This window comes from Grus americana, chromosome 18, assembly GCF_028858705.1.
Source record: "Grus americana isolate bGruAme1 chromosome 18, bGruAme1.mat, whole genome shotgun sequence".
NCBI classification, from domain to species: domain Eukaryota; kingdom Metazoa; phylum Chordata; class Aves; order Gruiformes; family Gruidae; genus Grus; species Grus americana.
In genome coordinates this window covers 9,462,403-9,480,111 of record NC_072869.1, presented here as the reverse complement: position 1 = coordinate 9,480,111, position 17,709 = coordinate 9,462,403, and the positions used below count along the sequence as shown (strand labels likewise).

Sequence of the window (17,709 nt, the reverse complement as noted above, 5' to 3'; positions counted from 1 at the left end):
CTCAGGTGCCAAAAATGAGATAATCTGGAAAAATGGAGACCTGCAGCGCCAGCGACTTGGAACGAAGGAGCAGGAGCGCGTGCGGGGGAGACGATCCCATTCCATCCCAGAGACGCTGCCTGATCCGGGATGCCACGTGCGTCCTGCCTGCACGGGGAGGGCAGCGGGGGGCCGGGCGCTTTCTGCTTCCCCCCTCCCACCGTGCACTCTGTCCCTGGCTGCGCAGGGGAGCACACCTCAGTTCCTTTTGGGGTGTATTTTGGGCACTGAGGATGTCAGGAAGGAGGCGAGGTGATGTAGATGTGATGGTACTTCTGCTGCGCATCTCTGCCCCCCAGCAATGCTGTTCCCTAACTCATTACATCGTGTTCAGCTCCGGTCACGCTGGCATTCACGTGTCCCCTTCTTTGCGTCTGCATGGGCACAGTGTAGATGGATGCCATCGTGGTCCCACATGCGTGCTCCAGCCAGGCAGGATACGCCCCGGGCAGCGAGCCTGCCTGCCCCCAGCCTCCAGCGCAGGCAGCCAGACCCGGGTGCAATCACACGGAGAATTCCTTTGCCCTGTTGGAAGTCCCTGAGGGCCCGTAGGAAAAGCAGTGATCTCCCCAGTGGAGATTCATTATGTGAAGGAATAGTTTCCCATAGGAAACGTTACAGTTCCCGCTTCCCTTCCTTGCATCGTGTCGTTTGAGACCGGGAGAGGGCGAACCCGCGGATGCTGGGCTGCAGAGTCCTCCTGGTGCTGGGCTTAACGACCCGGCAGGTCTCTTCCATCGCTAGGTTGGGTCTGTGGGCTGGGTTGTGCATCGATGTCGTTGCTTCCTGAACCTTGCAGGAAGCGTCTGAGGCTGAAGGTGTCTCTGTGGAGGTCAAAGCCTCCCGTTCCAGGCAGAAGGTGACCAACTGCACGGCACCTGGAGCGTCGGCGCTCTGCAGGCTCATGGGGTCTGTGCTCGTTGTGTTGGGGGGTGAGCCCTGCACAGCTGCAGGACCCTCCTGGCTCTGCACCTCCACGCATGCAAACCGGGGCAGCCGCTGCCTTCCAGGTAGCCCCTGGGCAGAGAGGTGGCTTTGCTGCGCTGAGAAATGCGGGTGAGCGCTCCTGACTGCCGTTGGATTTGCGTACGTCTAAGTGACGCTGGAAGGCGATGGGAGATGCAGCCCTGGCTGAGGGTGGTGTGTACGAACCAGACCCAAGAGTTTCTCTGTTTATCTTGCGGTATCTGCGCGTCTGGAGCCCATGGTAGTCGTGCTGGGGAACATGCTCCCCTCCCATCAACTCCTTTGGCATCTTCAAGCTTTCTCACATTTAGGTTAATCATCCCACAGGCTGATAAGGCAAATAAAATCCGTTATCTTGACCAAGATAAAACAAAGAGTTTGCTTTGATCTCCTGCTGTAAAGCCTGACCACTCGTTTTGTGACTTGTCTGGTGGGGGAGGTGATGAACCTTCTGTAGTGAAGAAATCATTTTCTTCTAAACTATTTCTAGACCTCTGTCCCTGCCTGAGATGTTTCTGTTGGCCAGTAGTTGAAGGGACACCATAGGCTGGGTACGGTGCCAACTCTATAAACTGTATGAGAGGACTTGAGGAACTAAATTGAGATTATAGAGAGATAACTTTGTTTTGAGAAGATCAAACACTGTTGTGAGCAAAAAAGATAACTTGACAGCAAGCCAGTTGTGTTCTTTACTCCTCCAGCAAACAAACAGGCACACAGACACTGTCGTATTGTCCAAGATGCTGCGACGAAGCTGGAGTGAATGTGGCTATAAATGGAAGAAGCAGCTGGTCTTGGATTGCAGCCTGTGCTCAGACTTCTTTGGGCCCAGTTTTTCTTACATCTGTTACAGGTTTTAAAGGAGGGACTTAGGGAGAGGGCTGCTTTCCTTCGGGTTAGTTGAATTTGGGCCATTCATTTCGTTTGGCTTCTGAATGGGTCTCTGTGTAGAAGTTCCCTGGATTTCTGTAGGGTCACACACGTAAATATTTCACTCCCTTGAATTGTTTTGTTTTATCTTGGCACAAAGATAGTACCGGACGTATCGAGAGACGAAGCTGGGCCAAAGGGTCTGGTCCAAAACATTTTGCAAACAACAAAACTTTGCGCATGTTTATGCATTTGTGAAAAGCAAATAAATTTAACAAGCCATCTAAGGTTGCTGTGCCAGCTCAGGAGTGACAACATGGGGATTTTCGGTTGCCTGGTTCCTCCTTGACTTGTATTGTCTGCAGTTGCTTCTGTGTGGAAGCAGTGGGTTGGTTTTTGCGTAGTAAAGGCAATTTGTACCACAGGGCTGAAGAATGACTGAAACAAAGCATCTTTCAACACCTTGATGTTAAAAGATTGTTGATGCTCTAGCAAATCTGAGCATAACCTTGGATTTATGTTTAGCTTTTCATCCCAAGAGACAGTGTCCAGGTTACGTCTGAGCTGGGTGGTCTTACCAGCCTCTGGGCGTTCTCTGAATTCTGGGTCTGCAGAGGCTTTCCGTGGTGCAGCTCTGGTGTGGTCCCTGGTGAGTGTTTCCAAGGGGTCCAAAAAAATTTAGTGGGAGCTGAGCGCCTAGCTCCTTTTGTCTCTTTGTGAATTCAGCCTTTATCCATCTGCGAGCAAGACCTTTGCAGGGAATGCTCCCAATGGATCCCTTGGGAGCACGTGGCTTCATCCATACGTACTGCGTGGCGTTCAGCCTGTCTCGCTTGAGGTGTCTGCACTTAAGCTAATCACCTGGATGTCTCCCTTAGGCTGGTGTGAACTGTGTCCTCAAAGGGTTTGTTTTTTCTCTGCTGAATGTATAGAGAGCCTCTACAATCAGTTCAGCTGGAGATTATCTCCATTTGGGCGAGAAAAAATTTACCCTCCTGTATTATTTCCAGAGTCAAGGAGATGGAGGTGAAAAGGGATGTTGCAGCAGGACAGAACCGTGCAAGCCACATACCCCTTGTTAGCAATAGCGCTTGACAACCCCCAGCAAACCTGGTCCCCTCGTGTCAGGTTGTTCTGCAAACAGGTCGCTGTGGACAATCATTTACTTAAGCGCACGGGTCAGACTGTCTTTGATGCTTATCGATAGTACTTCAACTTTTTCTGATGGCTCTGTCTTCTCCCCTCTCCTCCTCTCTTGCTGTGTGTAGAGTGGGACAGACATTCCCTCCTTCTCTCAAAGAAAAGCTCAGTTTGGGGAGATCTCAGGGAAAGAAGATTAGATGGGAATCCAAAAGGGTATGGTGCCTAGGAGGAGAGGGCAGTGATAAAAGTTAATGATACATTAAGCTTTGAAAGGAGCTTTCTCAGTTACAACTGTATGGTAGCTCACAAGTCTTAAATTGTAGGGCATTGCTTTCAACTCCAGCATGAATGCACCTGGGGCGTGTTTCCTGTGTGACGGGTAGATCTGGACGGACATCACAGGTATTGCCCTACCCAGCTTGGGCTGGAGCCCCTGCCTGTGTTTGCTGCCCCTGCCTGTGTTTGCTTCCCCTGCATGTTATGACTCTGGATGGGAATTTTTGTTTACTCTGCTTGTTATTTGCTCCGATCTGGAGGGCCGTGTTGCTTTCCACTGATGCACCAAAGCGGTGGTGTCCTCTGAACCCTTCTCTGCAGCTCCAGTACATGGAAATACAGGATGAGTCCCTGGCTACAGTCTCTGAGGCTATGAACGTGCAGGCTCATGCTGTTACGGCATAGAGGTTGCTGTCCTCCATTGCATGTGTGACATCCTTGGGGTGTGCACTGGGAACTCAGACCCACTCGTAGTGGAAATATGTTAAGGGACCGAGAGCCAGAAGAACACTGAGATGACAAAAGGTTGGATGGCAGGAGAACCTGGTCAGGATCCTGCCTTTGCTCTTCACTTGCTCATTGTCCTGGGTGAATCCCTCTACCCGCTCCAATTTCTCCTTTTGTAACAAGGAGGTGGTGAATGTGGCAAGATGCCTCGGGTGTGGTCCTCGCATTGAGTCCTTTCTTCTTTGAGGTTCAGCTGGTGATAAGGAAATTGTTGGTCCTGGTTGCAGAGGTGCAGTGGGGTTGTGCAGGGTGGGAGAAGCTGCTCTGCCCAGCTTGCTGGAGTGGCTCTGCGAAGAGAGAGGTCCTCAGCTCTCCAGGAGGAGAGGGAGGGTATCAAATGGTTTCTGTATCAAAACCTTCTGAAGTCTACTGTGCTCTTCAGTCTGCTTTCTCCTGAATTTGAAAAACCTGTGGTTTGGAGGGGAAAAAAGGATTTGGAAGGCAAACTTGGGATGTGCGGGGAGCAGATGTGGGGATGAATGCTGCCTCCTGATTTATGAGCAATGGAGACTGCTGACGCTGAGGGAGGAGGACCAGGCGCTGGCGGGGTGTTTGGATGCTCTTTGCCTCATGTCCTCCTCCCCAGCTTCCATCTTGTGCAGATAGGAAGGAGAATGGAGATTACCTTGGAGTTGTCCAGTTTTGTCCTGGGAAAAAGGAGTAGATCTGAGCAGCTTTTCTGATAAAACATAATTGTTTAGACTAACTCTGGCTGAACTCACTTCCTCCTGCAGCCCAATGCACAGATAAAGGGGGTGGAAGTGGGAGGCTGAGTTCACAGGCTGCTGAGGCCCTCTCTGGGGTCATGCCACCCCCGAGATCCCCTGTCCCACCCGCTTTGGTGGCCTTGGAGAAGACAAGAGGACGCAGTTGAATGTTGAGGATGATGCCCAGCCTTTAGGTAGTTCAGCGCTCTGAAACACGGAGGGGACCTTGATAACATAGCACATCAGTGCTGGGAGCAGGGAGACGCGGGTGGTCCTGGAGGGCAGCATTAGATCCATTGTGGATCATCTGTAGAAGGTGGACCTCAGTTGCATGTTGCTCTGTGGGATGTGGGAGGTGAATTTGCTCCAGCTGTGCTCTCTCCAAACCTGACAGTCCTCTGTCCCGACGGGCAGAGCTGTGCCCGAGAGATTCCTGTCTGGATTGGAAAGGATGAGACACGCAGGACTTAGGTGGGATGTGGCCACAGGAGAGGTGTCGTCATGCCCTGTGTGGCTCCTGCTGAGGTCTCCAGGAGTCACGTTGTGGAGTCCGATGAGATCTGAGATCCTGCCATAATGCTGATGTTCCTCCCACCATCCCTTGGGGAAATGGTCCTCCTTGCCCTACTTTGTGTAGTAAATAAAAGTTTATTTACAGCCCAGGAACACATGCCCTGCGGTTGGGAGGGAAGGGTTCTTGTGTGGCCCTGAAGGAGCTCTGGGGTTTCCTCTCTGCTTCGTGACTTCAGTTCCTGGGTAGAAAAGTCTTGCAAGGGAGCAGCTCTGCAGGTGGGAGCTCGGTGAAGCAGAGGCCTGTGCATGGGCCCTGTGGCTTGGCTTTGTTTCCCTCTAGCAAGGCCACGTGCCCATGCATGTCACCTAGAGAAGAAGAGCTGGGAGCAGACAACCAGTGCTCACGTGTGACACGTGGGCTGGAGCAGGCAGGGACAGCAGCAGGCGATGGGCTGCCATCCGTCTGCCTCCCACCTTGGCCACCATCATCCAGCATCTCCCCAGAGCCCACGTTTGTGTTGGATCCTGGGGGATTTGCTTTCTTTTCTTGTGTTGGGGCTGAAGCTAGTCCTGGTGTGACCAGCAGCAGCGTACCCTGCTCTTCCTGCCCCAGGGCTCCCCATCACCATCTGGCACCTCCCTGCCCTCACCCAGGCACGTCTCTGGAGCTCAGACAGTGCAGCAAAACCAGCTCCTTTTTTAAATCCCCGTTTGGTTAGAGAGGAGAGCAGTAAGGAGCACGGGTTATGAAGGGGAGGAGCAGAGGAGGAAGAAGCGAGAGGAGAGCCTGGCTCTGCTGCCCTCCTGGCCCCATGGCTCCCAGCCCGGTTCGTGCCGTGTCTCCTCTGTGAAGCTGTTGCAAAAGCAGGGGTGATCCCCGGGCTTGTGCTGTCGGCTGTGTCCGTCCTTAGCTTCAGAGCAGGCAGAAAGGAGAACATTACCTCTCTCCTCTTCCTGGCTGCTTGGCACAGGCTCCATCCAAAAGTCTTCAGTCTCGGTCCTACTCTGTCCGAAAACCCCTGGGCAGCGTGGCCAGGGTGGTCTTCTCCAGAAGAGGGGCTCTCTGGGGTGCTGCACAGGGCTGGAGCCTTCCTCTGGGCAGGGGGAGAAAGGATGGGGCCGAGCAGTGATGGGTCCCTGTCGAAAGGGTGACACAGGGATGGGGCTGAGCTCCGCTGACCTGGGTCCGTGGGGTTTCAGCTCTGCCCTGGCATGGCCCGAAATTGTTCTGTGGAGCTTCAGGGAATCGGTATTTGGCTTCTCTGCTCGGAATCTGTTTGGGGTTATTTCAGCCCGTTTGTGGGACAGGCGGTCTATGGGATAGTTGGTTGAAGAGCGAGCAAAGCAAAGCTGTCATTTGGGCTCCACTGAAAGAGCAAAGCTGGGGAAGCCTCAAATCGCGGGCTGCAGGGGCAAGGGGGACATGGCTGTGGCTTTCTGCTGGGGAACAGTGCTGCATCCCTTGGGGGACGCCCAGAGAACATTGTTGTGAGTTTCTGCTTTTCCTTCTCATTTTTAGACACGTAAAATTATTTTTTCTCTTTTATTGCAGCAGCAGGGACTGGATAGGTTTTGCAAACTGAATTTTCCCTTGACAAGCCCCTCCTCTGATTTCGCACTTCCAGCTGCCAGGCTTGGTTTTAAAACAGCTTGCACCGAGGCTGAAAATATTTGAAGGGCAGAGCAATGCCTTGCAGGAAATGGCTTAAGCTTCCTGCTCCCAAGATGGTGTGAGTGTTAAAACAGAACTGGAGAAATATTAGACATCCTACATCCGGCATGGCAGAGGAGAGTGACCCTGGGGTGATGTGATGGAAAGCCCGTACCCCCCCGCTGCCTGCGCCCGCCAGCTTCCGGCAGGATGAGGGACCCTGCCGGTGCACCCCCCCCACCCTGAACCCCCACACCCTCGACTTTGTAGGGGGAAAAAAAAAATGGGCAAATTGTTTCCTGCTCCACTGGGCTTTGCTGTGTTTCGGTTTTGTGGGAAATGTGTGGGGAGAGCTGGTCAAAGGTGGGGGACAAAGTGTCAACGGAGTGGATTTCCAGCAGAAAATGAGCGTTGAGAAAGCATCGGTTTTGATGAAACGTTTGTTACCAGTTTATCTGCCACCTTCCAGCCCAAAGTGAAAAGCAAAAGTCTAAAATAGCTGATCAGGATTTGAGTCAGTCCCGTTTGGGGCTGGAGCGGGACCTTCCGCATCTGTCAGCGGAAACCGTGATGAGTTATTGGCTTAATCAGAGGCAACTTCGTTCTTCCAGCCGGGATGATTTTCCCACTTTGTGCTGGCTGAGCACCATCTACCTGGCCAGGCAGGGAATAGCAGCTGGTGTCTGTCCGTCCGGGACAGAGATACACAAGGGTGGAAGAGAAATGAGAGTATTTGTGTGCAGGCAGCGTGGGGAAGGGCAGGCGGTGAGGAGGGGAGGGCAGCGGTTCTGCGGAGCAGGGTGGTTCTCGCTGGAGCTCTCTGGTGGGTGTTGCGTCTTCAGGTGTAATTCAGCTCACTGGGGATTACTGCCCCATTATGGAAAGCTTTTCCAAACCCCAGTTTATTGGCTGGGAGCGTGGAGATTTAGGTAATTTTATTCAAAATGTTATCAATTGGCTAAAAAATACCTACGCCGCGTGGCTGGGAGCCCACAGTGGCAGTGGAGGAATGAGGTGGGAGCTGCAGGGCTGCAGGCAGAACCAGCGGGGTATGGATGGTTCAGAGCTTTTCTCTGCAGCACCTTGGGCTGGTCTGAGCTCACTTGCACTGACTTCCTCCTAACAGTCCCTGAGAATCATAAAATTGCTCATAATGGAAGAAAAATGAGACCTCTTATGCCTGTGCTGGGACCTGGGTCACTTTGGGAGGTGTTGTTCCAGCTCCAGGAGCAGGAGCAGAGCATGTGGGTGCCTTCTCGGGCGGGTTTACCATGAATGGAACATTATGCTGTGCTCTGAACATCCTCCTCCCCGACTTTTCTCCTTGACCCTTTCTTTTCCTGCACCATTTCACGTGGGGCGGTGGGAGCCCCGGCCGCTCGGCAGGAGCCGGGACCCGGAGGGGTAAGTGCCACCCTCAGCAAACAGCTCTGTGCCTGGGGAGGCCGGCGGCGCGGTTTGCTGATGCTCACCTTTCCCCGTGGCACGTAACCCCACTAAACCCCTTTGGGGCTAGGGATTTGGCTAGGCACACCCTGTTTGTTTTCCCAGGTTTTTCCATGGGGCGCTTTTGCCCGGGAAAGCTTTGGCCGGCAAACTTGGGGGAGGGGAAGATGAGGCTGATTTAAATCCCAGAAGTAGTTCCAGCTGGCTGAAAGCTGTGTGTGCAGCCCCAGAATACATCAGTGGTGACCACTGCTCTTGCACAACGTGCTGGGGCTGGTTAAAGCTTGGGCATTGCTTCGTGCCGGCAGGGCTGTGGGGGCAGGAGCGGGGGGGTGGGCTGCACGGGCTGCGGTGGGGCTGCAGGACTGGGGGGGGGGGGGCAGATGCCGGGGCTGTTTTGGGGCAGAAATACAGTTATTTGCCTTGGAGCCATCCCCATTTGCCTATGTGGCTGTAACACCCCACAGGGTCCGGGAGGGTGGTCACACAGAACAGGGAGGGGATGAAAAGGCTTTGCTGTCCCAAATGGTGCTGGGTCAAAGCCCACTGCTGCCCTGTGTGCCCCGTCCCAGAGCAAAACCTCACGGATGGAGCCAGTGATGCAGATGCCCACACAGCATCCTCGGGTCCATGGGGCTCCGAGTGCTCTCGGGGAGGGCGGATGGGGGGGGAGTGCATCGGAAAAGGAAACATCCGTCCACAGAAGTGTCCTGGAGCCCTTCAGGCGATTCAGCGTCCCCAGCTTCTGTTGAGCAGATGTGGCGAAAATGTGGGTCTGCAGGAAGGAGTGAATGCCGCTGTGTAAATCGCTGTGCAGTTGATTTATTTTTCTTATTCTTGTTGGCTGACCCCCGGGGTCCCCCTCCCAGCCCTTCCCTCCTTGTAACTGCGGGGCAGCGCGTCCCTGCACGGGACGTGCCCTCCTTCCCACGGCTCCCGCAGAGGGACGCGGAGCCCTGGGGCCGCAGCAGTGGGAGAGGCACGGAAAGGTTTGGGAAGAGGTTTGGAAATGGCTCATTGAAAGGCTCCGTGCGGGGCAGAGGGCAGCGCTCGTCTTGCCGGACCACAGGTCTGTAGGGAGGCCAAAGTTGATCTCTCAGCTTGTCTTAAATCTGAAATGAATGGGCAGTTTGGGGCCCAAGGCAAGGAGTGAGTTTTAGCAAGTCTCCCTGAGTCCCTGGGATCCTGCCTTGCCCAGACGTTGTGTGCGCTGCCCCGCAGGGGGAGTGGGATGGGATGGGGAGGGCAGCGACATCCATCCCGCATCAGGTAGAGCGGGGCTGTCCTGGACCTGCCCACGGCCCCCCGGGGCTAAACCCAACACCCAGCCTTTGGCCTCAAAAGAGCAAAGACCAAGAGAGCTTGGCCTGGCCGAGCTGTCAGGAGTTGATACTCCTTGGTCCTCAAACACAGAACCTGTGAGATAAAAAGAGAAAACCAGATATTTTTGTGCCTTGACTTTGCATTCCTGTTCCTCCTGCCTTAGGCTTTACCTATTTCCTGGTCCAGGCAACCCGGAGGGCTGTTAAAGCGGTTATGGTAAGGATGCTTCCCAGAAGCTCTGCATCTGCGTGCTGGGGCTCTAGGAAGAGTCTGGTGGGATGTGGGTGCTGGTCCCTGTTCACCGGCGCACAGGGCGAAGGAGGGGTGCTGAGCTGTGGGGTTTTCGACTGTTCTGGTAGACACAGCAATACGTGGTGTGTAACTTCTCTCCTACTCACAGGGACCCCTTGCTGGAGCCGAGGTGCCTTTTCTCTTTGTATCTCACAGGTTCTGTCAGGTCTTGCCAGCAAATGAATTACCAGGGCCATAAAAGACCACAGGAGCGTTGCAGTGGCAGCTTCTCCCAGCCCTTCTCTCCAGCAGCGTTGTTTCCTAAAATTCCCTCCCCTTGCGTGATGGAACTGATTTGTAATGGGGGTTGGAGGAGCTTGAGTTGTCCAGTGTCCTGGCAGGACGTGGCTTTCCTCAGGTAGAAGGCTTTCCCTTGGTGAGCTTGGAGGCACAGCTGGTTTTCTCATTGCCCTTCGTCTAAAAAACAAGTTTGCACCCCAGCTTGAATGATCCCAAACTCTGGATGCGGGGTCTGTTCTTGGAGCCCTGAGTGATGCTTTTTCTTCAGGATCAAAAATGTGACTGACGGTCGGTGCCCCAAGAGTGTTCCTGGTGCTGCAGGGATGTGGGAGGACCTGGGCCCCCAGGGACATCCTGAAGTCGGCAGTGCTCTGTGCTACAAGAGGGCATCAGAGACGAGAGCTGTACTCTGCAGAACCGAAAACCTCAAGCCTAACGGGGCCCGTGACCTTTAAGAGGCTGCGAGTGTCGCAGAGCAAAGCCTCTGCCTTTATCTGCAGATCGCAGCCTGGGGAGGAGGGTGGTTCTGAGCGGCGCTGGGTCGCTACGGAGCTGTTCTGGTTTCGTGGTGTGACAGGGCTCAGCTCGGCGGCTGCTTTGTGCTGGCTGTGTTGAGACGAGGGTTTGGGAAGCTGGTGGGGAGCGTGGTGCCCGGTGGATCAGAGCCAGGGACACGTGTCGCTGTGGGTCAGTGGGTGCTGCCTCCCCTCCTCGGGTACTCGTGGGGCACCCGGTGGGACTTGTGGTCTGGAGCATCCCCTAGCCACGTTCTCCAGTCCTTGTAGGAAATGGAGACCAGGCTGGGGGGGACCCTTGGTGTCCTGGAGGTTTGTGTCCAGGAGAGTTGCTCTGAATACATCCCGTGAAAGGATCTCCTTCCACTGGACCAGAAAGTATCATCTGCTGTTACAATGTTAGGTCTGTGGGTGCCGTAAAGCTAGGGATTAGGTGTAACGAAGGCAGATAGGTAGAAATGAACCCCAAAATCAACACATGCGCCAAGCATGCATGGCAGGTCTGAATAAATGGGGTTTTTTATTCACATCTAAAGCCAAGCTCTGCTTTCTGAGAGGTGACTGTCTCCCCAGCAGTCTTTAGAGAGCCTCAGGGCCTGTCTTGGTGTTGGGGTGGTGCTGGATGAAGATGCCCAGCACAAGTGTATTGGACCTGGGGTAGAAGCTTGCATTGCATGTCCAACACCATCGGTGGCTGCACCCAAAACCCAGCTGTTCTTCAGCAGAGCTCGGCTTGCCACAGCTTGCCCGAGCGATGCTGCTGCCGGGAGCACGCAGGGGCCAGGCTAGGCACGTCCCCTCACCACGTGCACATGGGCAGGGGCAGAAGCACCCTCTGGGGAGAGTCTTTTCCAGGAGAGGACCATACGCAGACCATCATGTGCTTGTTCACCTGGCCTGCTGCTTTTTAACACCTTTAGGTATAAAAGGAGGGGCTTGGAAATAGTAGTGCGGCTTCTTTCATGTCATGATGGAGCCCATCGCAGGCAGACCTCATGTTACAGCGTAGCACAGCCAACTTGGTAGCTAATTTGCTGTAGACGCCTTCTGTATTCAGTAGGAAGAGAGGTGTTTCTCCAAACAGCAGGTTAGGACATCTCAGCTCCAGGTCTGCCGCTCCACCTTTGCTATTTCTCTCTCCAGCAATTAGGCAGCTTGAATCCATCCAGCCCCTCATCTAAACTCCTTGAGCTACAGGATGTCCTGTGAGATTACTGAGCGCTTGAATGAGGGGCTTTCTTAGCTTGGCGGAGGCTGAGCAGACCCCAGAGAGCTCCCGTGCCGGGGGAAGAGCCCGTTGCCAAGTCGTAGGAGGAATTCCCACGTTCCCGTTCTTTCCTGCTGGCTGCCAAACGCTCGTCCTGTCTGCAAAAGCTGATGTATTTGGTTGGATTTAATCTTTGCTCAAAGAAGCGAATAACAGAGATCTTTTACTTTTGGTTTCTGGGTGTAAATTCACGATTCAGTGATGGTTTTGTATGCACAACACGAGTCTGTGGTGGGAAAAGCTGGAGGAGAGACAGAGAGAGACTTCACTTGGGTGAAGTCCTTTATGGCAGAGACTGGGAGCCTGCAGGGAGATTCCCCTTCCTTCCTGCTCTAACGAACCCCCCGACAAGGCTTTAGGTGTCAGCCAGACCTTACTGTTTCAGCAGAAACAAAAAGGCAGCCCCGTGGGATGTGGGATTTCTCACGCCCGCAGTCGCTGCGGTTCCTGCCCGGACACACGCACACGCTCCCGCGCTTTCCCTGCCGGCAGCGAGCGTGTCTGACTCTGGCAGCGGGGAGCGATGGAGTTTCAGGGAGGGGAAATGCTCTTTCTCATTGCTTCTTTTCATGCCTACGGCAGGAGGCACAGCTAGCGCTATTTTTTTCTGCCCTGGACCCTCTTTTTATTCTCCGGTTTGTCTCCTGTGGTATGAGCCCTGGTGACACTGGTGCTAGTGATTGCCACCAGTCACGCAATCAGCAGCACCCAGCGCTGTCAACGTGGGGCGTGAACCACAGCCTGGCCACCTCTGTGTGGTTAAATATTAAGTATGGGGATAACCTGGTTTGGGGAACCTGAGAATGACCCAAACCTCAGCTCCAAGCTCCCAAACCTGGGCAAAGAAGAAAAGAGAAAACCAGCAGGTCCTGGGACTGCCTATATTTATTTTCTGAGGACATCAGCCATGGCCCACGTGTGGGATCAGCAGGGAGGGTGTAGAGCAGGAAGAAACCATGCAAAGAGAAGAAAGGTCTCTGAAGTCCCATGGTGAGGTTTTTGGGCATCACATAGTTCTACCATGCTGAAGATGCTCTAGCAAATTCCCTCCTGACTTAGACCTTGGTATTTGCTGGTTGAATCCCTCCGTGCTCGCAGAGCCGCAGTGAGCTGCAGAGAGACTTCACTGCAAATCCTGCTCCGTGGCCACTCGGCACAGCGAGGTGCTCCCCCTCCTAGAGCAAGCGTTGGGTTGTGTCACGCTGGAGATGGACAGTCCACCGGTCTCAGCTCCACTTGCTGTGAGCAGATGCGCCCCATCACCTTGCACCCAGCAGTGAGCCAGAAGTTGCCCCGATCAAGGTCAGCTGTACGCCAGGGCACTGCCTGGCCTCCAAAAAGCTGGAATGACCCCATCTCCAACGTGATAGGATTTGGTTCTAATTAAACGAACACCCACATAGGTGACCCTGGGGTGCTCCTCCCAGCGGGCAGCCCCAGAGGGGTGGGGAGAAGCTACTGATGGAGCGAGGCGCTTGGTCGGGGGGGTTGGCTTTGGAGTGGGCTTGCGGTGGGACCCTGGGGAAGCAGCATGGAGAGGTCAAACCTTACGAGAGTTGGCTGTTCCCGTACCAGCAATTCCCTCCTGGAGCTGGAGCTGGGGGGAAGCAGCAGAGGCAGGGGCAGAACTGAAGTCTTCTGTGCTGTGAATACGTGGAAATCAGAGGCTTGTGACCCGCTGAAGAACAGGAACTGAAGTAATTGCCCCAAAAATGACAAGCTGTTGATGGTAAGAAGTGCAGCCCGTGGCATTGCAACCAGCCCAGGGGTTATGACCGGTGCCACAACCCCACAGGCTCTTTTTTTTTTTGCCTATCTGTGTAAATCTCTGCTCTCCTATTAGTGCCTGCCCTTAGCACTCCCTGAAAATTGCCCAAAAATTCCATCTTGGTGCAATTTAGGATACGCTCCAGCCTGCCCCGAGAACATCTGGTATCTGTGCATTGGGTGATATTAATCACAGCATGAACGCAGCCAAGTGTTAAACGGCAGAGCCCTCCCACCTCCCCCCTGCAAATGAAGGTCGTTTCAATGTTCCAGCAATAAAATTAACCTAGCAGCCCGGGCAGGCGGTGATCTGGCAGGAACAACTGCTGTGTGGGATGAAGGGATGAAGAACGCTCTTAAATGGGCCAAGAAACCATGTGGTCCTATGACTTTTTGAAATCCCTGCAGTGTTTGAAGCTATTTTCTAGTCCTCATCTTCTGAATCCACGGCCGTTCCTGCTGCATCTGCAACTGCTCCCTCTCTCCCGGTATTTTGTGTTGAGGCTGTTGTTGTTTTGGGTGTAAATGCTGCTCCCTGTTTCCGGGAAGGTGAACACCCCTCCCTCGCGCTGCTTAGCTGTAGAGATATCAAAGTGCTTTGCAAAGGAGGGGAGATGTTGTTTCTGTTTTGCAGATGGAGGAACGGAGTTGCAGAGGCTGCCGAGAAATGCATGTGAATCTGCTCGCTCAGAGGGTGCTTGTGTTTTTGCTCCAGGACAGTTAGTGGCTTCCTTTAATGTTGGGCAACGAGCGGACAGGACTGGCACAGGGAATATTTTTATTCCCCTTTTCCTTGGGTGACCGCACGCCAGACAGCGGGCAAACCCCCATCAGCACCATGCTATTCACGTTGCTCCCCCGAAGGAAAGCCTGGCTCAGATTTGCCCTGAGCTCCCCAGTTTGTGGCAGAGTATTAAAAAAAAAAAACCAACACAAACCAAAACCAACAACAAAAAAAAGACAGAAAAAAATCCAAACTATGTCTCGAGTGCAGTCGGCGCCTTAACCGCCAAGGCTGCCGTGCTTTCAAGGGAGGCAGCCCCAGCGCTGCTGCATGGGAGGGACGGGGAGGGGGGATAACTCTTGTGTGGTGCCTTTGATGTCAGAGGCTTTTACCCGCGTTACCCGGGGAGAAACTGGAGTGCTTTTCATGCCTGGTGGTGAGGGAGGCACAGAGCCAGGAGGGATTTGCTTTGTGAGACCTTTACGAAGGGAATTGAGCAAAAGTTTTCAGGAGCTGGGGGGGAGACACGCTGGGGTGGCAGCTGAAATAGGTGCTGAAGCATCCTTGGCTCTTGCAGCAGCGTGTTGTCCTCCTCGTAATCCTTGGCTGAGTAAGTCTCTCTGCCTGAGCTCTCCCCGGCCCCGGGGAATAAAAAGCCGCGGCAAGGGCTGTGCTGGGTTCCCCACATTCTCCCAGAGGGGAGTCATGGAGCAGGCGAGCCGGAGCCCTGGCCATGCGATGAGTGCGAGGGAGGTTGAAGGGTAAGGAGGGGAAAAAAATAGAGCAGCGGCTTAGCAAGGGGAAAATACCAGGGGCGTGATGCAGGCATCGGCGCAGGGGAATGCTTTGTCAGGGCCTGCGCTAAGGGAGGAGGCAGAGCTGGCTGTGCCGCCCGCTCGGGTTCGCCGTGGGATGAAGATGTGCTGGGCTGTGTCTCAGCGCCCGAGCAGGTGGGGAGTGGGCGAGTGTTGGGTCCTTGGGGGTGAAAGGGGGCAGCAACAACCCCGATGTGACCCGGGTGATGGGGGCTCCCTGGGGTGCCAGCTCCCAGCAGACTGGGACCCTGCTGCAGGCAGGCTGCCCTCACCCAGCTCCTGCAGCCCTGCAGTGAAAAGGGACCCTGGTTGCTGGCAACGCCAGGCAAGGGTGAGAGTGCTGCCTGTAAAAGGGTCCGTACGGAATTTGGGAACCCTGCCCCAGCCAGAGGGGCCAGCTGGGGTTGTCTGCATCCGCGCAGGCAGCGGGAAGGGGCTGCTGCAGCCTCGCCTGCCTGGCGAATGTGTGGCTGTCTCGGCTTTGCTGGCTGCGTTGGAGATGCTCTTGCATTGCTTCCCCTGGGAAACCCATTTCCGGAGCATCGCAGGGAGCAGGTCTGGTGGCGTTAAGGGAGGGATGGTCTCTGTCCTGGGTTTCTGCTCTGGAAGTTGGTTGTGAACTGATGGGGAAGGAATCTCCTGGTGTTTGATGGCCCCTTGTCCTGATGAGCACTGGGGAAAAACCCATCTCCTGAGCACCCTTGGGAGTGCTGGTGGGGGTGTGGGACACCAGGCCAACGGGGGAATCCTTCCCCCCGCCCCCCGGCCCTTTTCAGTAGCTCTCAGTACCCACGTGGGAAGTGCTCCCCAAAAGCACCCTCCTGCTCTCCTCTCGCCCATCCTGCCCCAGCGCACACGCAGCAACCCCCAAACCTGAGCCCAGGGTACGTGTCCCCGCCTGCGCAGGGGGGTGCACTGTGGGGTGCGCTGGAGGTCCCCAGAGCCCTGAGGACACCCTGAGGCATCCTCACCCCTCCTAAAATAAAGGGCAGGGGGATGAGGCTGCCCAGCTGCCTGCCCGGGCAGGTCTGATCCCTTCCAGGGGGTGAGATGTTCGGACTCTTGCCCCCGAGACCCCCGGCCCCGCAGTGTGGGTGAGGGGATGCCGGCCGCTCGCAGTCCCCAGCAGCGCCGCAGGTGTCCACGCGTGGGACAGCCCACGAGGAGCGGGCCTCGCCTGCCCCCGCCCCGAGAGCGTCTCCCCTGGCTTTTCTCTTTAATTGGCTCTTTTGAACCAGCCCCGTCCAGCCCCCTCCCTTCCTCCCTCCCTTCCTCCCTCCCTCCCTCCCTTTCCCCGCCGCCTCTGGCCCCGCACGGGAGCTGCGGCCGCCCGGGTGAGTGCGTGGGGCCGGGGGCTCCGGGGCTGGGGGGCCCGGGGGGGCGCGGGGGCCGGCCCGCAGGCAGCGGGGATGCGGTGCCCTCCCAGCCCCGCGGCGGGAGGAGGAGAAGCGGCGGCCGGGCGGGCTGGGGCTGGGGCTCCGGAGGAGGCGGGCGCTCCGCGGGGCCGGCAGCCGGGTCACGCCGCGCTCCGGTCTCGCGTGGGTGTGCTGCGTGCGGACACCGCGGTCCCCGCCCGCAGTTTTGTTCCGTGTGTCGCAGCATTGTAGCTATGCAAACCGTCCCAGCTGGGGAGCTTGGGGTTTTTTTTTTTTTCCCTCCTTTACTTTTTTTTTCTTTTTTCTTGTTTTTTCTTTTTTCTCTTTTTCCCTTTTTCCTTTTTTTTTTTTTTTATTATTTTTAATGGCACCTCCTCAGTCTTATCTCACCAGTCATGATCGTGGAAGACTGGGAACGTACCTGTTTAAGTGACGCGGTGGGGACCCTCTGGACTTGCTAAGTGCCCGGTTTCTCTCGCATCCCGTAGCCCGCAGGGACGGGGTGCTGGGCACGGGCAGCCCAGGCCGTGTGCGCTGTGTGCCTGCAGGAATTGCCCTTTTCCCCTTCTGCACAGATGATGTGGTGTCACCCAGCACCTTTACAGCCCACAGAGACAACCAGGAGGGGTTTCTGCTCCTGCCTGTACCGCGACCTGCTGATCCTGCCTGCGCAGGAAAGGCTTCATGCCAGAGGGTTTCACACCGGGCTTTTTATATCCATCCCTGGTGCAACCCCAATTCATTCAGGGAAGAAGCAGTCGGGATGGATCTGGGGTGATGTATTCGGGGCCGAGATTATGTCTGGCTCTGCAAAGGCAGATCAGGGCAGCAACTGGGCTGCAATGGGGGCAATATTGCTGCCCCGCGCCGTGGCTTTCAGCCTACGCTGAGCTGTTTATATAGGGTTTCTCTGAGATTTCATCATTTAGGGCCAGGGGGCACTGACAGAGCATCGCGTCTGCCCTTCCGTAAGTCGCAGGTCACTCCATCTCACCCCCAAAGCCCTCTAAGGAGCAATGGATGTCCAGCCCTCTGGGAGCTGAGCAGCCGCGTGCCCTGCACAGCACGCTGGGCTCGCTCTCACTGCTTTCAAGGGTGAACTTGTGCAAATGCATGGACCAGAGGAGCGCAGGAACATCCTACTGTAGTGTCAGGCAAGTTTTGGGTTAAATATTCCTTGCGTTAAGCAAGTTGCTTAATTTTATTGAATTTCTGCTGCCTCGGATGGTGGGTGCAGCAGATGGAGCGGACAGTGGTACAGCTCTAGGGTGGG

The 17,709-nt window shown here is 55.2% G+C and overlaps 1 protein-coding gene across 7 annotated transcripts in view; it reads left to right on the top strand.

Moving 5' to 3' along the window:
* SEPTIN9 (septin 9) overlaps positions 1–17,709 on the top strand; it is a 142,073-nt gene that overhangs the window by 87,886 nt on the left and 36,478 nt on the right. Inside the window, exon 1 of one of the 7 annotated variants that reach the window (XM_054846468.1) lies at positions 16,351–16,394. The exons of the other annotated variants lie outside the window; for them this stretch is intronic. The gene's annotated coding sequence lies outside the window, so the exon portion shown is untranslated. Of the gene's footprint in view, positions 1–16,350; positions 16,395–17,709 lie in introns of those variants that run through there. 7 annotated transcript variants of the gene reach the window in all.